This window comes from Symphalangus syndactylus, chromosome 1 (assembly GCF_028878055.3).
Source record: "Symphalangus syndactylus isolate Jambi chromosome 1, NHGRI_mSymSyn1-v2.1_pri, whole genome shotgun sequence".
In the NCBI taxonomy this organism is placed as follows: Eukaryota; Metazoa; Chordata; class Mammalia; order Primates; family Hylobatidae; genus Symphalangus; species Symphalangus syndactylus.
The window spans coordinates 151821618-151830529 of record NC_072423.2 but is presented as its reverse complement, the minus strand read 5'-3'; positions in this window follow the sequence as shown (position 1 = coordinate 151830529).

Here is an 8912-nt window from a genome sequence, read left to right as displayed (position 1 = left end):
ATATAATCACATCTAAGGTTAAGTAGGGCTAGGATGAATAATACTGCTGCTTTGCTGTGAGTGTCTGTTACAGCTTGGGGTACAGACTCATTTTCCTTAGGAAAAAGTCCCTCTTCCAGGCAGCTTGCCTCTGGGATAGGGGAGGAACCTGGGATCCATTAGGACTTCAGGCCATAAAATTTAAACATATTAGAATGCACAGGACCTTAGAGGGTTAGTGAGCAGCCAGCCATCATTTTTACAGAGGAGACCCAGAACTTGAGATCTAGAGAAGTTAAGTTGTCTGGTTTAATGTCACAGATCAGATCTACTGAACTCCCACCTGCCGCTTCTCTGAAATGAAAGATACCTCAAGAAGGTTGTTGTGTTTCTGTGTCAAAAGAATATAAGTGATGCAACAAAACATGGCCATAGCTATGACCAGTATGAAAAAATATGCATGATAAAAAACACTAAACCAAAAAGAGGACAGGTATTTTTAAAGGCTTTTAAAAAAAAAAACTGAATCTGTTAAAGTGATGCTATAGTTAAATGCCACTATGTCTTAAGAGAAAATTCTGCGTGGGCGTCAATAGCACTGACAGATGGTGAGTTTACACAAGAGTGTCTATTGAATGCAACAGACATTACGTATCCCAAACAGAACCAGAAATTCTGTTGCAGTGTGTGTTGAAGGTATGGCTAAGAATCCACAGCACAAGTTACATAAGAAAGTTAAATAATTACTAGTATTTTCTTGCTGTAGCTGGTAAGTTAGTATATTTGTTCATGGAGTTGATTAGGATTGATGGGCTAAGAGGTCATTTGGATGTATCAGTATGACAGACATACTATTAGGAAATGAACTATTTAGGGGTGCCAGGAGAGTGTTGATGGTTTGAGCAGACAGTAGACCAGTCAATATCCGACAGCATGGTTACAGGCTATGGCAGGTGTTAATTTCAGACTTATTAGAAAATGTAGCAAGGCAACGTTTTTAAGGACGTAGAACTTCAGCCCATTCATTACATTATTCACCAGCAATTGCTTAGTGCTAAAAGGTTAGAACTGGAAAATGTCAGGGACGTTGCAATTAGCACTGAGTACGGAATATGCTTCTGTGCCTTGAACTGCTGAAAGTACAATGATTTTCATGACCCTCTTGATACTGGACACCATATTCAGCTGTATTTCCTGGAGTCTGGGGAGGTCCGTCAAGGGGGTTTAAAATTGGAAAGATGTTTTGTTTTGTTTTCTTGAGACAGAGTCTTGCTCTGTCACCTATGCTAGAGTGCAGTGGTGCAATCTCGGCTCACTGCAACCTCTGCCTCCTGGGTTCAAGCGATTCTCCTGCCTCAGCCTCCCAAGTAGCTGGGATCACAAGTGTGTGCCACACGCCTGGCTGATTTTTGTATTGTGAGTAGAGACAAGATTTCAGCATGTTGGCCAGGCTGATCTCAAACTCCTGACCTCAAGTGATCTGCCCGCCTTGGCCTCCCAAAGTGCTGGGATTACAGGCATGAACCACTGCACCTGGCCAGAAAGAGTTTTTTTGAATTGTTGAAATAAATTGACTTGCTCATTGATCCAAGGAAAAATTTCCATGCCTACTCACCAAAGACTAGGCCATCAGAAACAAAATTTGGTGTATTTGTTTTGAAGGGTGTCCGTGCGTGAGATACCTAGACACTGTAGTTAAGAAATGTGAAATGCAATGCACTCATCTCTAAAGAAATTACATCTGAGAAACGCATTTCATGGAGAATTATCTGACCCACTTAACTACACTGGAATGAGTTTCCAGAAATGAAAGTGATAGACGGAACTATATTCTCAAAATTGCCCATTTGAAGACCAGACTCCAAAAAATTGTGTTTCAGACTTAATGAAAATGAACTAACATTGTTGAGTTTGCTTTCCTCAATTAATCTCGATGGGATAAAGGAAGCACTATAAATTGATATGCTTGAACTGTAGGGAAAAATAGTACTAAAAATTTAACATAACCATATTGAAGTCCCAGAAATCTAAAGGTGTAACTCTTCTAGGAATCCGTGTCCAGAACACAAAACAGAAGGAGAGACGTTGACATTTTGATCTAGGAGCAGCAGTGCCTGGTTTCCAGGGTTATATTAAAGAAGAAATGAATTATTTAAAAAGTGTATTTATTAAGCATTCCTTATTCTCTACTTGTATTTTATACATAGAAAATCTAGTTAATATTACATATATTTACATATAATCTGCTAACATTCAAGTTTAATAAAAAATAAATCTGGCTGGGTGTGGTGGCCCATGACTGTAATCCCAGCGCTTTCAACGGTTAAGGCAGGAGGATTGCTTGAGCCCAAGAGTTTGAGACCAGCCTGGACGACATGACAAGGCCCCATCTCTACAAAATATTTGAAAAATGAGTTCAGCCTGGTGGTACATGCCTGTGGTCCCAGCTACCTGGGAGGCTGAGGTGGGAGGATTGCTTGAGCCTAGGAGTTCGAGGCTGCAGTGAGCTATGATTGAGCCACTGCACTCCAGCCTGGGTCTCAGAGTGAGATTCTGTCTAAAAATAATAATAAAATAAGAATGAAGTGTATATGCCAACTTTTCTTAAATTTTGTCCACTTCACTCATTTCTGTTATCTGCCTGCTGTATAGGCATGTGACTTTCAATCCCCTCAAGAGTCCCTGAACTTGAGGGAAGATTTGTTTCTGCACATCATGTGGCTGCTGCTGGAGGCTGCATATCTGAGCTCAGCAGCAGAACACCACTTGGCCTGGGCAGAAACCCAGAGTATTGCCACAGAGAGGGCAAGCGTCCAGGGAATGATCACATGAAGCTCCATCTGCAATGCTGTGTGGCACGGCCATGCAAGAGATACAGTTAACTACTAACAGTTTTCAGTTTCCAGATGCCTGGCCTTGACACCAGAACTGATCATCAGCCCCTTTGTGCTGAACCAGCCTGGAATGGAAGAGTATTTTCTTGAATTAGAAGTGGAGGTCCCCAGAGAGAGATACTTGACTTCCTGGGACAAGTAGGGGCCTATGTGATTGATTGAAACAATAAAAGATAGACTCATTCATATTTTTGTTTTTAATTGACCTCAGGTGCATAGAAGTAGACTAATTATAACTTGATTTGTAACACACTCTCATGATGGCCTTCTTTGAGAGTGTGAGTGACCGCATTTGTTTAATTATTGAATGAGATGAATGCATTCAAAGTCCAAATTTTATACTGAAGAATACTGTGCACCACAGTGAACCCTACTCATATGAGATCTAAAAGAAGCCCACAGAATGGACAACCAGTATTTATTGAGTATCTATTTGATTCCAAGTCCTATGCCGGGCCCTTTGCAAACATTATCTATTTAATTCTCCCCAAATTGTCCCTGGGTAACTGCTTCTTATCCTCCTTGCCTCACTCCCTCCTGCTACTGTAAACTGGCTGGTCAGAAATAGAATTGCTGTGAGCGACAAGAACATTGCAGTGGAATATTCTCAGGTGGTTGGGTGGTTTGATATTGGGTGACTTTCAATTTTCACAGCTGAACTTTAAAATCTCATTAAAACAGCTTTTTTGTTGCTGTTTGCTGAGTTTACATCAGCAGTGATTCAGCAAATAAGCAGACACAGCAGATTGCCTGTCTTGGCAGGTCTAATAAGAGACCTACAAAAAATGTGATTGCGAAGGAAAAACGTGATTTCAGAACTAAAGCCTAGTGAGCCCCTTGGTAAGAATTGTCTTCTATAAATCCTAATTGATCTTTACATGTGAATGACTTTGAAAGAAAACGAAGTATCTTTCTTCTCCCCTATCATTGGACATGTTTGTATTGGCAGAAGTTATGAATGGGTGATTGCTAAGGAGTTTGGAAATCTCTATTAGTGTCTGATGCAATCTGATGTCCTGAATAACATTAAATTTTTTAAAATCCTGAGCATGAAAAGAATCCCTCTCAGATTAGAGCAGCTATAAAGATCCCAGCTGGCCCTTCCCTAGGGTTTTAAAAGTTTTTCTTAGCATCTGGCTGGAAGAATCATGAAGAAATACTAAAATGGCTTGATATTTATTGCAGGTTCACCTGTGGGCAAAGGACTGTGCTTGGTGCTGGCTGAATCAGACAGGCCTCTCCCTCAAGTTGCCCACAGTCTCATGATGGAAATAGGACAGGTCTCCAAAAATTGGAATTCAAGGTAGAAAGAAAGAAGGGCCATAAAAAGTACAAGGCAGGGCCAAGACTTGCATAAGGAGCTGCAGATCCGTGTGATCTTTAAGATATGAGTTGCTAGTTTGGAACTGGGTTGTGCAAAAGGTTCTCTGGGACAGTGAAAGGCAGAGGACGGGGAAGCCACGGTGGGTGCAGATGAGAAGATGGCAGTGAGAACGCAGCGAGCAGGCTTCCTTATGTTTGAGCTGCTGTGAGAAGAGTGAAGATGAGGAAGAATTACAGAGGCAGCAAGGCCTAATACTGCTGTGCCCTCATCCTCACTGAACCCTTTGTTGACACGTGCTGCCCGGATTCTCAGCACTCTTGTGCCATGGCTTGGTGTGCAGGGACTCTACCTCTGAGGGGCTCCACTCTTACCTGTCTTCCTCCTTTTCCGCTCTCTGTCGTTCCTACCTAGCGTCCAGGTCTCTGCCTAGTAAGGGCTAAATTACTAAGTTACTGATATGATGAAATTAGTAATGACTCTGTATTTGTTTCTTAGAGGTCGATCTGTAAGAATGGCAGTCTCCCTCCACACTGAGTCAAAAGGAAGATATTTGAGGACTTGGATTTGTAAGTTCTTAGAAAAGCCTCTAAACTCACCCTGCGCGGCCTCCTACTATTCTATCGAAGCTCCCTAAATCATCGCTGACAGGCAGACAGGCCTGGGTCTTGGCGGCCCCCAGTCCTGCCTGCCTGGGGCAGACTTAGGGACCAACGCCATGCACATCTTTATTCCAGGTCTCTGCTTGGTATCAGTTAAGGGGGTTAGGCAGAAGCTGGTCTGAATTACGGGCACAAAGCCCCTCTTCAGCCCTAGGGCAGCAGGGAGGCCTGGGTTCGGGGAGACCTTGCTTAGGGTGGGGATAAGAACAAGCTGCTACTCAGCTGTGGGCTGTTTTTGTCAGGGACACAGCAGTCCACGCCAGCTGCCCGCGGTCCGCCCGGGTCTGTGGCCGGGAAGCTGCTGACAGGCCGGGGCGTCGGATAATGTGGGCATTCATTCGTTCCGGTAGCTCCCTGCAGCACTTACTGGAGCAGAGGGAGGTGAATTCTGAACTAGGAGAGCAGACAGCCCAGGGGTGCACCAGCCCTTTGCCACAAGTGCCTTGCCACTGTCTTCGGGGGTTCCTCTGCAGGGTAGGGGGCGGGGGGCACTGTCAGCTTGGACAGTTGAGACATCAGTTCAGGGTAATATGTGAACTTTTGTTGCCTGCCTTGCCTAAGTTTGTAATAAGACTAGTTAAACATTGGTAGAATTTCCAAATCCTCTTTGTGACTTTTTCCCCCAATGGACTGCCTGCTAAGAAACAGTAGACAAAGCCAATGCCCTCAGATCAGTTTGGACTCAGTTCAACCTTCTTCTGGTACAGAAGAGCTGGGTCAGTCATTCTCTCTGTGACCTACTGATAAGAGTCCTGGATGGGGAATTCCAAGGCCATGGGTCTATTCCCAGCCTTGCCACTATGAACGTGACCTTGAGCAGTTATGTAACTGTTCTGGCCTTCTGTTTCCTCACCTTTAAAATGGACATGATAGCAACTGTCCTACCTCCCTTCCAGGATGGCTGTAAGGATGAAATGAGAAAGCAATCATAAATCATGTCAAACACAAGAGGCCAGTAGTCCTCAAGGCTAGATGTTGGCAACCTTTTATGCAAAAGGCCAGGTAGTAAATATTTTAGGCTTTTTGTACTGCATCAGGCCTCTGTTGCATATTCCTGTGTGTGTGTTTTACAACCCTTGAAAAATGTAAAACTAATTATCAGCTCTTGGGTCACACAAAAACAGGCCACAGGCTGGATTTGGCACACAGGTTATAGTTTGCCAACCTCTGCTCAGAGCAAATCAGAGGTGAGGACTGGAGGTAGGGTCAGCAGCTGTGATAACTCTAAATCTAAATAAACATTAAAAATACATAATATATGAATCATATATAAATGGAAAGGAATGTACATATACATGTTTTTTTCTGACTTGTGGCCCACACTCATGTAATTATTTGAACCCCAGCCCATAGGCGATCTTGTTTGAGAACTCCTAGACTATTTTGCCATTCACTGAATTCTTCATTGCCTAGCCTAACAAAATGAAACAATCAATCATCCAGAGGTGGCTCAGGGTCTGTCTGGCATCCCTCCTGGGCAAAACAGCATCTACTCTGAATTGCTTAGCAGTCTTAAAACTAGAGGCCAGCCTTCAGCCTCAGCTTGGCTGGTTGTCACTCCTAAGAGGTTCACTGGGGAAATGAAACCATTGGCAGACCACCTTGCCTACCTGGGCAGTGCTGCCTGGGCATGGCTCCTGCGTGGCCTCCTTCTTAGGGAGAATGGGACAAGGTTCTTCATTTGGGGATCACTACTGCCCATGTAAAAACCAATTCATGTTACCCGTGACAATGAGCATTCTGACAGTACTTTGTTGACTGTGTGTTTAAACTGTTATTATTTCTCCCATAATACCCTAATGAGATAAGCTGGCATTATCACTGTCATTTGCAAACAAGGGAATTGTGATGACAGATATTTAAACAACGTACTCAAGACACTACAGTCAACTTTCCTGATGAGGTGGACCAATGTTTCTGATTTCTCATCTCTCCCATGAGGTCCCTTTTCCCCTTTGCATGTCTCTTTCTCCTTTTCCCAGCCTCAGTCTTCCTTAGAAGATATCAGAGGAGCCCCAGAATTAAGCCCTTAATGAGAACAGCTGATAGCAAAGAATGTTTATTTCTTTCTCTTCCCTTCCAAAGGATTTCCAAAGAAAAATGGCAGGTCAGTAACACTCATCTACAGTCACGAAAGCAGCTAGATTTCAGATATACCCAAGTGCTGCCCTAATCCATCTTACTTTTGTTGACAAGTGTGGAAATATGATGAAATAAATGCAACACTTTAGAATCACGGTCTTAGCTGGCAATACCTAGTATCCTCTTTTGACAGAAGGGTATATGGAGAGACAGAAAGCATATAAGCATTTCAAGGAGATGGCTGGTGTTCAGAGCTGAGGCTGGTGCTCCAGTCTCTGACTTTGAGTCCAGTCCATCTTATTTATTTATATTTTTTGAAAAGGAGTCTTGCTCTGTTGTCCAGGCTGGAGTGCAGTGGCATGATCTCAGCTCGCCGCAACCTCCACCTCCTGGGTTCCAGCTATTCTCCTGCCTCAGCCTCCTGAGTAGCTCGGATTACAGGCGCTAACCGCCATGCCCGACTAATTTTTGTATTTTTAGTAGAAACGGGGTTTCATCGTGTTCGTCAGGATGGTCTGGAACTCCTGACCTCGTGATCCACCCGCTTCGGCATCCCAAAGTGCTGGGAGTACAGGAATGAGCCACCGTGCCCAGCCGTCCAGTCCATCTTCTATGACACCCTGCTGTTGCCCAAGTTGTCAGTACCTTGCTGGTCACATCCCTACACAGCTACACCTCAGGCCTGTCGTTTCATTCTTATAATCTCTAATAGTCTTGTCCCTGTCCAGATGAGGATCTCTATCATTTCTAATTCCGTCCAACATTTTCCCTCTGAATGATTATTTCGTTTTGTTAGCACATTAGGCTAAAAGCTCAAGGCTGCTGTTTCAGCACAGCACAGAGGACAACTCTATTCAACAAAGGAAGGTGCCAGTCCTCCAACACAGACCACCCCTCCAAACGTGACCCAAGGAGCTTACGAATGCCTGGCCCTGTTCACAGGAGGGACAGAGCAGACAGCTCAGGGTCTGTCTAGCATCCCCTCTGGGCAAAACTGAAAGTCCCCATCATGAGGACAGTGGCCATGTGCACTTTTTTCACAGATGAAGGGAAATATTTTAGAAGCAAAAACTTAGCCAAGAGCAGTGCGTGGCAACCATTAGGCACATAATAAGGTTGATTAAATGAACGAAACCCCTTCTACAAAGATTTTCGAGGTGAAGCTTTTTAGAAGAGGAATTGCACATGCTAATGAACTTAAAAGATAAATGGCTTCTTGGGGAACACTGTATAAACATCAATTTCTTAATAAAAGTGTGATAAAGAGAGAAGATGGATAGCAGTGTCTCCCACCCTGAAACTGTGGCGAGCCAGAGATGAAAAATTCTTACCCTCCAATCTTGGTTCCATTAAACTACATGCATCTGTCATTCTGTTATATTTTACAACTTTGTTCTTTTACTAGAGTTTGGGTTGATTTATTCCTGACAATGTACAAGAGATAGTCTTCATCTCTTCACAAAGTCAACTTCTAGTGACCCCTGAAAAGCTTTTTCAATGACCACTAGTCCCAGTCATGGAGTGCGAGTTTTCCTTAGTTTTAGTTTGAACATTGGACCCTTTTGACCTTGCCCTTAGACTTTGGGGAGTGGCATGTCCTACTGTCTTGGGGCTGTGGCCCTTGGTGTGGGGCTTCTTGAGCATCCCAGATTATCAGCTTCATGGGAGCCCTGGGGAAAATGCTGATTTTATTCTTCTTTATAGTCTGTTACTCCTGCAGAGAGGTCAGGAAAAGTCAGATTTAGGAGAGAATGTAGTTCGTCACAACATCCTTGAATCCTACCAACTTCAGGAAACAAGCCAGTCTTGTTGGTATGGCAGATAAGGTCCTCTGTGATTTGGTCTCAACCTCCCTTTACAGTCCTCATCTTCCATCCCTCTCCTCCAGGCCCCATCAGCTTCTGTGAACAGCTTCTCCCTTCCCTGGTGTACCAAGCTCTTCTTTTATCTTTGTGCCTTTGCCTGTGCCCAAAA